Source organism: Nannobrachium achirus, assembly GCF_963921795.1.
Source record: "Nannobrachium achirus genome assembly, chromosome: 5".
Lineage (NCBI taxonomy): Eukaryota > Metazoa > Chordata > Actinopteri > Myctophiformes > Myctophidae > Nannobrachium > Nannobrachium achirus.
This window is the reverse complement of record NC_137814.1, coordinates 22,519,497-22,531,996: the sequence shown is the minus strand read 5'-3', so window position 1 is coordinate 22,531,996 and position 12,500 is coordinate 22,519,497. Positions and strand designations below refer to the sequence as shown.

Below are 12,500 nucleotides of genomic sequence, written 5' to 3'. Positions count from 1 at the left end.
TGCCATGATCTTTGCGGCGGCAGTGCACGACTACGAGCACACGGGGACCACAAACAACTTCCACATTCAGACGAGGTAATGGATCATAAAATAAAAAATGCATGCCACAGACTGGCCTAATCAATGTGTTCATTTGGTTGTCCGGGGGGCAGCCTTCCACCTCCACCTCCAGATAGCCTGCAGTGCATTCACAGCAGTAGGGGTGGACGGGGGATTTATAAATGAACTTCAAACTCAGCTCCTTCAAAACAAATGGATTCATGTTGTTGATTTCAGAAAATGGGGGTAAAGTATTGCACTGAAAGAAAGAAGTTTGACGACTTTGGGTGAAGCTGCTGTTAGCATTAGCCACCATAACTCACTCTTAGGGCTCTATTATGACCCAGGTCTTATGCCTTATTTATGCCTTAACTTCTTTGCCTTTTTTTACTATATAGACATTTTTTAATATTTCAAATAGCTGATCTGCAAGCTCACAGCGTGCAGATGTAGATCAGCATTTGAAGTATTTAAAAATGTTTTTCAAAATAGTAAAAAAAAGGCAAAGAAGTTAAGGCATAAGGCATAAGACCTGGATCATAATAGAGCCCTAAGTATCACAGTAGAAACATTTAGCTTAGGTACATAGAATAGATGAATATTTTACAATACATTCTCAACAGGTGTCAGAGCCGCTATCTTTCACTAGTACAAGACCATACCTCAACTGATGGTTACGTAACTGATTTTATTCACAAGAGAATGGAATTGAGAATGTATGGAAGGACCCGGGGAAGGACAAGGCTCTTTATGAACAAACAGCTAGAGGTGGTTAAAGAGGTTACTGCAGAGAGAAACATACTGGATATTTGCTTTTGACTCCATGGTATATCCAGGTCTAAATGAGGAAATTGATTTTAAACCATTTTTGTAAAGAGGTGAATTATTTGTTCTACTACATATTGAATTCATGAGTAATGTTATTTGTCACTATATGTCTAACTAATATGATAAATAGTTATGTCTAACTAATGTAACTAAGTACTTTTCCTTAAGTACTGTACTTAAAGGGGCACTCCACCACTTTTCAACCTATCTTCATAATAGGTCCTCACTAATGTTTATGATAAAATAACTCAGTTTGGGTCTCATAGGAGAGCTGTGGGTGGGTCAAATCCTTCTACCGGTGACATCATCAATGGGAAATGCAAGCTAATAGAAACTGCAGGCTTTCTATTCCTGAAAAAGTTGCAATGTTAAAGTGGAAGCCATTGTTCTCGTGATAATAAAAATCTAAATTTTTTTTTTCAAAAATATTATTATTCTTTTTTTTTTGTCAAACGATGATGTCACCGGTAGAAGGATTTGACAGCTCTCCTATGAGACCCAGACTGAATAGAAAAAAATTGTGCTATTTTATTATGAACATTAGTGAGGACCTATTATATGAAGACAGGTTGAAAAGTGGTGAACTACTCCTTTTAAGTACAGTTTTGAGGTATTTGTACTTTACATGAGTATTTCCAATTTCCAATACTTTTACTTATACTCCATTACATCTCGGATCCAAATATTGTACTTTTACTCCACTACATTTATTTGAAAACTTTAGTGACTAGTTACTTTGCAGATATAAATTATAATATTATAAAACATACATTAATCACTTTAGCCCTATTCTATACCTTGGCTATTTGAAAATAGCTAAGGCGATGCAACGCGTTGTGAGCTTGTAGATCCGCTATTTTCAAACATTTTGTACTTTTACTTTTGGTACTTTAAGTAAATTTTGATGCCAATATTTTCATACTTTTACTCAAGGGGGGGCGATTGTAGACATTTCAGGTTAGATGAAACATGGTATTTGCTGTCTGCAGAACGGCAGCTGGGTTAACCAGCAAGTTTTAGTATCCATGTAAAAAGTATTTCTGCCTGATTGTGGATAGGAAAGATGAATAGTCAGAAGGATTTAACTGGAGCTCAGACTGTGTAGAGTGGTAACGTTGTGTGTCTGCATAAGAACATTTTGTATAGTCTTTTGCAAGAACAAAGTAACAGGTGAGGCTGCCATACAGCAGTATACTTACTTACTCATAGGGGCGGCACAAGTGGCTGAGGGGTAGAGTTGCCGTCTTAGGTTCCCCCAGAGTTAGTGTAGAAGAATCCTTGAGCAAGACTCTGGTTTCCTCCGCCATCGGTGTGTGAATGGGTGAATATAATGCACAATCTCTGTAAAGCGCCTTGGATAAAGGCATTATATAAATGCAGTTTGCACCATTTACCATTTTACTCATGGTGAGGGTGAGGGTAGCCTCGCAACAGCCAGACTCTCCCAGGGGAGAGTCTCGGAGTCCTCCATAGACAACGCTTTACGATGACGTAGTTACTCACTTTGACTGACAGGTCCAGTCCGTAGTCATCAGTGCATCAAAACATTGTCGGCAGAACAGCAAATACGTCTTTTCCAGACAGAAATTCCAAAGGTGCAAACTGTTGTTAATTTTTAAGTTATGAGATGCCGTTGATTTCAGATAAAAGTTCGCTTAATGCAGCTTTTATTTGCAATTTGTAAACTTGCGTCGGGTATGAGGGCCGCCATGTTTGTTTTCAAAATGTTAGAGCTGTAGCAGCCGCTCGACCAATCAGGAGCGGTGTGAGGCGGGTCGCTCCAAATGCAGCCATTTGATTGGAAATTGAGACTCGATGGGAGGGACACCAGACCGAGAAAGGAAGCACATTGGTGATGACGTAGCTCGGGATGGCCGTGTGAGGCTAGGTCTTATCAGCTTAATTTATTGAATTTCTGTTCTTTCTTGTTTTGTTTTGTTTTGTTTTCCCAACAGGTCAGACACAGCTATTTTGTACAACGACCGCGCCGTGCTGGAGAGCCACCATGTCAGCGCAGCGTACCGCCTGCTGCAGGACGATGACGAGATGAACATCCTCTGTAACCTCTCCAAGGATGACTGGAGGTGTGAGAGAGAGAGAGAGAGAGAGAGAGAGAGAGAGAGAGAGAGAGAGAGAAAGAGAGAAAGAGAGAGAGAGAGAGAGAGAGAGAGGGGAGTGAGAGGTGACAATGAAATAACTGATTGATTGTGAAGGGAGTGAGATAAATTGCTGGAGAGAAATAAACAGAGATAAATGCATAGATAAGCTATGTATAGAGCAGGGGTCTTCAACTTTTTCAGGCCAAGGACCCCTTAGCTGAGAGAGAGATGAAGCAGGGACCCCCACTACATATTGTATAAAACTGTGTTGTAGATTATACAATTCTTAGGCAGATTAGACTTGTTTGACAGCACTGTCATCATGTTGGAGTAGTGTGTATTTTCAGACATTTAACCACTTGAACCGTCAAATACTTCTTTTCCCTCTTCAAACCTCTTTGCCAAAAATAGCCGATCTACTACTTGTAGATCTGCTATTTTTGGCTAATGTTCCACTCAGAATAGGGATGCTAGGGTTCAAATGGTTAATGTAAAAACAGGATCCTATCACACAAAGATTTGGCGGCCCCCCTGTAGAAACTCTGAGGACCCCCTAGGGATCCCGGACCCCCTGTTGACAGGGCCGGATCTACAATATGGGCACTTTGGGCACGTGCCCAGGGGCCCTTGGCATCAGGGGGCCCTCCAGAAGAAAAAGAAAAAGAAAAGTTGAGAAAAAAAAAGAATAAAAAAGAAAGAAACCCCCAGCCATTTAGTTATCTAATCCAAATTAAATGAATTAAATTATGCCCCCAAGACCCCCAATTTGGTAGTCACAAATGGTATTTTGTAATATTTTGGGGGAAGGATATGGCTTGTTTTGACCATATGTTAGTACTATAATTGTACATTGTTATTTATTTTGATTGTCAGTGGCCACACTGCCACTGTTTCTTACCTCAGACTGTTATTGTCTTAGGTGTGTTCACTGGCTGCTGATATCGTTAAGCTACTTTTTAAAATATTGAAAACGGTTAGTCTGGAGCCCTGTAGCACGTACGCAGAGGGGGGCCCTTGGAGCTTCAGTGCCCAGGGGCCCTCAGAGGTAGTAATCCTGGCCTGCCTGTTGAAGACCCCTGGTATAGAGATAATGAATGATGGAGTGGCAGGGTGAGATAAAGGCCAACTACACAGAGAACTAGACGAGCTCCATCCTCCATTGAAAACCCTCTAAACTCATCTCCTGTTAGCACAAAGTAATCATCCTGCTCTGGGCTGGTAAACAGAATCAGGTTCCGAAAATTGGAATTGCCTCCGTCCGTACTCCTTCACTGCCTTTCATGGTCTGATAACTTTGCATGCGAGTGGCACCGTTAAAGGCATGATAATACATGAAAGGAGACAGCTGCTCTCCAGCTTCTCGAGCAATATAATGCAAGTCTGACTCACTATACTTACAGTTTTTCACGATTGTTAACACACGTTTCTCAATACAATAACAGCTTTCTCAAAACTGCACACACAAAATCGAAAACCTCACACACACACACACACACACACACACACACACAATGCTAAACCTCACACTCCCTTCCCAAGATGACTCTTTGCCATCAAATCACTTAGCTGTGTTCACAAAATGGAACTCGTGTTTTCATTTGGTACACACAGCCATATTTTTAAATGACAACACATACCATTCATTGAGTACACACAACCATGCATTTGCTGCACACAACCAATAATTTACAGCACACTGAAGTGCAAAATTGAAAACACAATCTTCGATATGGAACACACCATATACATAACAATGACTCTGGAGTATGTGCTATTTCTCCTTTTGTAAAACGACTCAGTGTAGGCCTACTTTTTGTATAGTCAAACTCAAACATAAAACACACAAATATGCATCCAAAAAGTTTTATTTGGGGATATGATTTACAGTAGATTTAGGCATCATGCCTCCGGTCAGAGATGGGCACAAAATACAAAAAAGTATTTTGGGGAAAAAAAAAAAAGAAAATCTAAACTTGGTCAGTACTTGGTCTAATACTGACCAGGATACTGTCACCAAGATACTATCCTGGTGATACTGTCACCAAGATACTATCCTGGTGACAATATCCTGGTATTTGTATCTTTGTATTTCAAATCTTTTTTTGTATTTTGTGCCCATCTCTGCCTCCAGTTCCTGTCTCAGTTTTCAGTTGTCAATGTTCAGTTGTTTTCAGTTGTTGCACAACTGAACATTGTGTGTAGTATTTAGACAACAAGGTGATTCGTAATTGATATCAGACTTGAATATGTGTAGAGTTTTGAATAGTTGTATGTTGTAGGTTGATACTTTGAGATGTTACATGAGAAGTGTGTGCAACAACCGAACATTTAGTGTATGTTTTGACAACAAGGTGATGTGTAATTGACATCAGAGTGTAAAGAAGGAAAATCAGAGTCTAATGCAGAAAAGGGAGTGTGAAGTAGTGCCAAATCGGGGCAAGCGATCGGTACATGAAGTTAAGGTTGTGAAAATTGTGCCAAATTTTAGATTTTTGTGTGTTAACAATCATGAAAAACGAACAGTCCATTGAACACATTATCAATCATGACGTTCCTTTTCCCCCCCGTCTTGTCCAGAGAGCTGCGTGCCCTGGTGGTGGAGATGGTGCTGGCCACAGACATGTCCTGCCACTTCCAGCAGGTGAAAGCCATGAAGAACTACCTGCAGCAGCCAGAGGGGTCAGTTTGCCACCCCAAGCCACCATTTATGGTCTATTAGCCCGCAACATTAACCCTGCCCTTCCATTTACACCTCCGTTAACCCGGCAGTCAACGTATTCACCCTTTGTACGCGCATGCCCACTGTTTACAGTTCAGCTAACAAGATCCCTGCGAGATGTGTTTGAGAGAAAGATAATTATTATGGAAATGTAATCACTACTGTCAACAAACGAGGGGTAATTCATGCTTGAGCGAAACAAATGAGAGCCATAATATTTGTTTTGTTTAATAATAGAGGTATTGATGCTTTTCAGTCATGGCGCTTTGAGTTTGGTTAAATCATAGTACATTTAGTCACAAATTACTTAATAAAAGATAACAAAAAACACAATCATTGTTATAAACGAAGCAGTAGGGACGATCAGAGCATCAATGAACCAAAAGCTAGTCTGTTAAAATGGTTTCTCGCCAAGATGCTACATTAATATCCTATCTATCCTATTTAGTCCGAGCGTTTCAGGCAAAAATCGTGCACTTTATGAAAGAAGCATGAAATTTGGTTAGAACATGCCATATGGAACATTTTTGGCTATAGGGACAGCTTTGTCTTGGGAAACTTGTGGGAGCCAATCAAAGTTGGGCTCTCATAGTACTGCTATAGAGTAAAATAATACAAAAAATAAATATGCTTTAGTAGCATGTGAGGGGTCAAACTAGGTGGGCTAAACCATAGTTTTATGGGGTCTGTTTTTAGCCCAAGGAATGTTTTTCCTGCAAAACAATGTTCCATATGGCATCTTCTAACTGTCTGTGCCGAATTTCATGCTTCTTTTATAAAGTGCACGATTTCATCGAAATACTGCCGGAAACGTCTGGACTAATTATCCCCTCTCAGCCTTGAATGAACACTTTGACTGTGTACTCAGAACTCAGAATCACCATATTGCCTGGCCAGGGAGAGGTGTCGCACCAAATTCTGGGCCCTGGGTACAAGGATTCACTGCAGGCCCCCCATGAATGTTTTTCATAGGGGCAGGGGGTTTAACCCATTTAGACTGGGAACGCATTATTACACATTATTTTGTGCTTTAACTATTGAAAAAATAGCTGATACCGGCGGTATACAAGCTCACAGTGCGGCACCGAGTGCAGCGCTGCGAGCTTGTAGATCTGCTATTTTTGGAAAAATCGTGAAAAAGTCTTTGAATATTTCAAATCCTACATTTCTTTTTTTTTTGTTGAAAAACCTATGTTTCTATGTCAGTGGTGCTCAAACTTTTTCATGTGAAGGACGCCCAAAATCATATGTATTTGGCCACAGACCCCCATCTGAAAATATTTAGTTCCAGGGACCTGGGAGGCTGGGACCCCCCAGAAGCAAAATTTGAGTTACAAATGTTTGCTTAAAAAATACATACATTCAAAGATTTGCACACATTTTCACGACTTTTCAAAAATAGCAGATCTACAAGCTCAAGCTTGCAGCTTGCTGCGAGGCGTGCAAGCTTGTAGATCTGCTATTTTTCAATAGCTAAAATATAAAATAATCAAAGCCCCTCCACCTTGGGCCCTAGTAACCCCCCTTGTGACTCCCCTGTGTAGAGCATACATAAAACAATAATGATTTGCAAGACATAGACATGTACAGTAATTGAAATGAACATGACAATTGTAGCAAGGTGTAGCAAGTTCTTTTCGCAGCCCCGGCTCGTCCCACGGTACCTGTGGCGTTCCGGAGCCGAGATCTCAAGTGATTTTCGCGGCCCCAGCTCATCCCGCGGCACCCGGAGGGTTAGATATTCACTTGCGGCGGGACCGGAGCATCGCGGAGGGTTAGATATTCACCCGCGGCGGGACCGGAGCATCGCGGGGGGTTAGAGTTTAACCGCGCTGGTTTTACTGAGGTTAGGGTTAAGGTTTGGTTTAAGTGCTACCTCCCGGCGCTCCGTATCGTCGGCAGGTTAACATTTCACCTGCGTCCCTTGACGGGCCGCGGCCCCCCTCCATGGGGACGCGGCACGAGCCGGGGCCGTTTGAAGAAGCCACTGTCCCTCGAGAGAGAGAGGTGCTGCTTTGTCGCGTGCCTTTTTTCCTCACCTGTGCTATTTAAGCTTTATTAACTCATACAGTGCCAAACGACTTTCAGATCAACTATGTCACTATGGACTTCCCTGCCAGACGACTTTTGGCGACTTTTACCTTAAATTAAATCTAGTAAACATGATTTCAATCGCGATTTTGCATGTTCCACCCCCCATACAACCCCATCTTTCATACAGGGCAGCCATCTTTGCTTACATAATGTAAAACATAATGGCTATTTTCTCAAGAATGCCTGAACGGATTTCCAATCTGATTTTTTTGTTTGAAAGCTGTGAACAGCCTGCACAAACATGGTGCATGATCTGTGCATGGGCGTGCATGATCTGTGCACTATAAATTACATGGAAGTCTATTTTCTCTTTTTTTTTTTTTTGCTGAGTGAACCATCAATCACAATATCACATGACGCAAAAGTGATGAATTGTGCCTGCTGACATTGCGGGGAAGCCCTAAAGGCCACTTATTCACCTTCAATGTGCTGTCATTTTGTTCAGCGTGACTGTGCACTGCATCAGCACCTGTCCTTCCAGTCTCCTCCCAGAGCAATTCATTCTAGCTAAAAGCCACGCTCTGAGAGTACACAGTACACATAATTATGTGAGAATGATCACCGTCATTGTTTGGTTTGTGTTACGTCGCTGTCGGGCAGAAACCTCCTATGCAGTGGTGGTAAAAGTACTAAAAACGTTTTACTTCAGTGAAAGTATCAATACTGCAATATAGTAGACAGGTCTAATCCTACAATCTTTTGATAAAAGGGTGTACCAAATTTTTCTCAGTTGATTATAATGTATTTTTTCCTGTAGAATCCATTTCTGCCATGTACATAATTAACGAGATAATTAGCATAGTGACTCAAATATGCTAATGATCTCATTTACTATGCATGATACAAAAATGTAAACCCTTTTATAATTTTTTTAAGATTTTTTTCCTGTTCTTTCTGCCCATGTGTCAAATTATTTGTAACATGGGTGGAAATGACAGGACAAACCCTATTTAAAAAAAAGATAAAAGGGTTTACCAAACTTTTCTCAGTTGATTCTTATCATGTTTTCCTGTAGAATCCATTTCTGCCATGTACATTTTTGTATTGTGCATATTTAATGGGATAATTAGCATATTTGACACATCGGTGGAAATATTTGTATAATAATCTTATCCTGTGTTTCTTAAACTGGCATTAGGCAGACATAATTATGTATTTAGGCCACAGAATGTTTATATTTGATCAAAATAAACTTATTTTATATAAAATGTTTTATATAAAGGTTATACTAGATTGGTTGAGCAAATATGCAAAGTAGGCAATGATTTAAGTGTACAGTTAGTGTTAATGAGTTTTAGCAAAGCGGATGAATTAGCATAAATATATATTGTTTGCATTACTTTGTGCATAGTGGATTTGCATGTGTATAATTCCACAAGTACCGGTATTTACAAGTATAGAAAGCAAACACATTTGTGAGGTAGTTATGCATAATGCATAACTAACTGTACACTTAGTATATATTTATTTTTATCAAATATAAATATTCTGTGGCCTAAATACATAATTATGTAAGAAACACAGGATAAGATTATTATACAAATATTTCCACCGATGTGTCAAATATGCTAATTATCTCATTAAATATGCACAATACAAAAATGTACATGGTAGAAATGGATTCTACAGGAACAAATACATAAGGATCAACTGAGAAAAGTTTGGTAAACCCCTTTATCAAATTGTTATAGGGTTTGCCCTGTTATTTCCGCCCATGTGTCAAATATGCTAATTATCTCATTAAATATGCACAATACAAAATGTACATGGCAGAAATGGATTCTACAGGAACAAATACATTAGAATCAACTTTTATCAAAAGATTGTAGGATTAGACCTGTCTATAGAAATACCCTGTTACAAGTAAATTTCCAGAATTCAAAATGTGCCTGAGTAAAAGTACAAAAGTGTTGGCATCAAAATATACTTAAAGTACCACAAGTAAATGTACAAAATGTTTGAGAATAGCCGATCTACAAGCTCAATCTTGTAGATCGGCTATTTTCAAACATCCTAGGTACAAAAGTGGGTCATGTATGTTTTATAATATTATATCTGCAAAGTAACTAGTAACTCAAGTTTTTAAATAATTGTATTGGAGTAAAAGTACAATATTTGGATCCAAGCCCTATTTTAGCATAGGCTAATCGGAAATACAACATAGAGAACTATGGTGGTGATTTTAATGGTAATACTTTTGTACTATTATTCATGTAAAGGTTTGAACACAGGCCCTTTGTAACAGTTCTTTTTATATTGCAGTATTGGTATTTTTACCTCAGTCTGAGTGCTTCTTCCAACACTGGTCTTATCATCTTACACTGAGTAGACTGCTGAGTAAAATGTAATCATACACACACACACACACACACAGACACACACACACACACACACACACACACACACACACACACACACACACACACACACACACACACACACACACACACACAGAGCAATAAAAAGATTAAATGCAGAGTCAGCATAACGCTGCTGCGATAGCGAATGCATTGTGAGTCCAGTTTGCGGCAAGCTGCGGCTTGGGTTGCGCTTGAAGAGCTAATCTGTCACAAATGGAAATGTGGCGAAATTAGAGCTACATTACACGATCTCACCTCTGTTTGACCTCCTGCATGTGGGAGTGTGTGGTGTAGCCTACTTGTTTTGCTTACAGTATGTTTGAGTGTGCTTTCATGTGCACATAGAAATGTGTTTGTGCGTGTGTGCGCGCGCACATGTGTGTGCGCATAGGTGTGTGTGTGTGTGTGTGTGTGTGTGTGTGTACACAGCAAAAGTGCTTCGCAGAACAACAAAGGGCATACATACAGACCCATTGTTTGAACTCTAGCACACGCTTACACCCACAGGGCTCTGCGTTTTACTTTGTATTCATGTCCATGGTTGTACCCTAATGCACCTTTAGCACTTCATGAACACGCACAATTCAAACTGACTGTGTGTGATGCGTGCCTGCACCAATTCATCTGAGCAGCACAGTGAATAACATTATGGGGCACTTCATCATTTGGATGTCGTGTTGATTTGATTCCTCCTCTCTCTCTGGCCAGTGGCGTCAGTTCAGAAAAACCTAAGGTATGGCAACATGACTGGTGTCTTGCACGCGCGCGAAAGGCATGATACATTTATTTTAAGAAGTACATTTTATTTTTTTCCCCGTTTCTATGGTTTCTCGGGTTGGATATGGCAGCCTGGAACGGTTGTTCAAGTGCAGCTAAACTTGGCATGTTAGTAAACATATGCCACAATTAACAATAATGCATTGCACCTGTGCAGCTGACCTGCAGAACCTGGGAATATACCATTTTGACAAGATGGGGAGAATTCAAGTGTGGTGTGGAGAATATAATTAGGCTATAATACCTTGTTAAAGTGACCATTTTGTAAAATGTTGCATTTGTAGTTATTTTAGTGTAATTTAACAACATAATAACCAGAACAGATAGACAAAGAGACATTCATGTATTTATATTTAAAAGTAACTTTTATTTTCCCCTCTGGACCCAGGGTATGGCAGCTGCATACCCCTGCCATACCCAATTGACGCCCCTGTCTCTGGCTCTCTCTCTCTCTCTCTCTCTCTCTCTCTCGTCTCTCTCTCTCTCTCTCTCTGTCTCTGTCTCTCTCTCGTCTCTCTCTCCGTCTCTCTCTCTCTCCGTCTCTCTCCTAGCATTGACAAGCCCAAGGCCCTGTCGCTCCTCCTCCACACTGCAGACATCAGTCACCCAGCCAAGAACTGGGACGTCCACCACCGCTGGACCGCCTCCTTGCTGGAGGAGTTCTTCAGACAGGTGTGTGTGTGTGTATAATAGGGCTGTCACGATCAGGGGCGTCACAAGGGGTAGGAAAGTGGGACTGAGTTACCAGGGCCCAAGGTGGAGGGGCCCTAGTAACTTTAGCTATTGAAAAATAGCAGATATACAAGCTCACAGCGCGGCACCGAGTGCCGCGCTGCAAGCTTGTAGATCTGCTATTTTTGAAAAAAATCTTTGAATATATGTATTTTTTAAGCGAACATTTCTAACTCAAATTTTGCTTCTGGGGGTCCCTGGAACTAAATATTTTGAGATCGGGGTCCGTGGCCAAATCTTGGGGGTCCTTGACATAGGTTTCTTGCACACATTTTCACGATTTTTCAAAAATAGCAGATATACAAGCTCGCAGCGCGGCACTCGGTGCCGCGCTGTGAGCTTGTATATCTGCTATTTTTCAATAGTTAACATTCATGGGGGGCCCGCAGTGAATCCTTGTACCCAGGGCCCAGAATTTGGTGTGACGCCCCTGGTCACAATAATTACATAACCGTCTAATCGCCATTATTTGACATAATCGCGATTATTTTTCATAATCGTCATAATCGTTTCCATGTTGAAAAATGTTCATATATATTAGTAAAATAAATTGTGGAAATAGCAGATCTACAAGCTCACAAGGTGTCGCATCGTGGCGCGTTGTGAGCTTGTAGATCGTCTATTTCCACTACCAGTAAGACTCCCTAATCGGGAGATAAGCGACCGTCAGGTCGCAGCGTGATTTTAGCGCAAAATGTGTAGGAGCAGTGTCCAAATGTTCTTTTTTTTAAGTACAAAGTTGCTAAATATGTCAGTAATTTCTTTGTATATTTAGGTTATGTGTCATATCTGCCATGTGCAACTTCAAAGCCTACAAGCCAAACAGAAATGTGATTGTCAACGACAAAAACA

General features: G+C 40.6%; 1 pseudogene across 1 annotated transcript in view; it reads left to right on the top strand.

The window, feature by feature from the left end:
* LOC308285636 overlaps positions 1-12,500 on the top strand; it is a 288,564-nt pseudogene that overhangs the window by 138,527 nt on the left and 137,537 nt on the right. Inside the window, exons 9-10 of the transcript XR_013963340.1 lie at positions 1-75; positions 2,823-2,953. The exon at positions 1-75 is cut by the window's left edge and continues 26 nt beyond it. The product of XR_013963340.1 is annotated as an uncharacterized misc_RNA (transcript). The remainder of the gene's footprint in view (positions 76-2,822; positions 2,954-12,500) is intronic.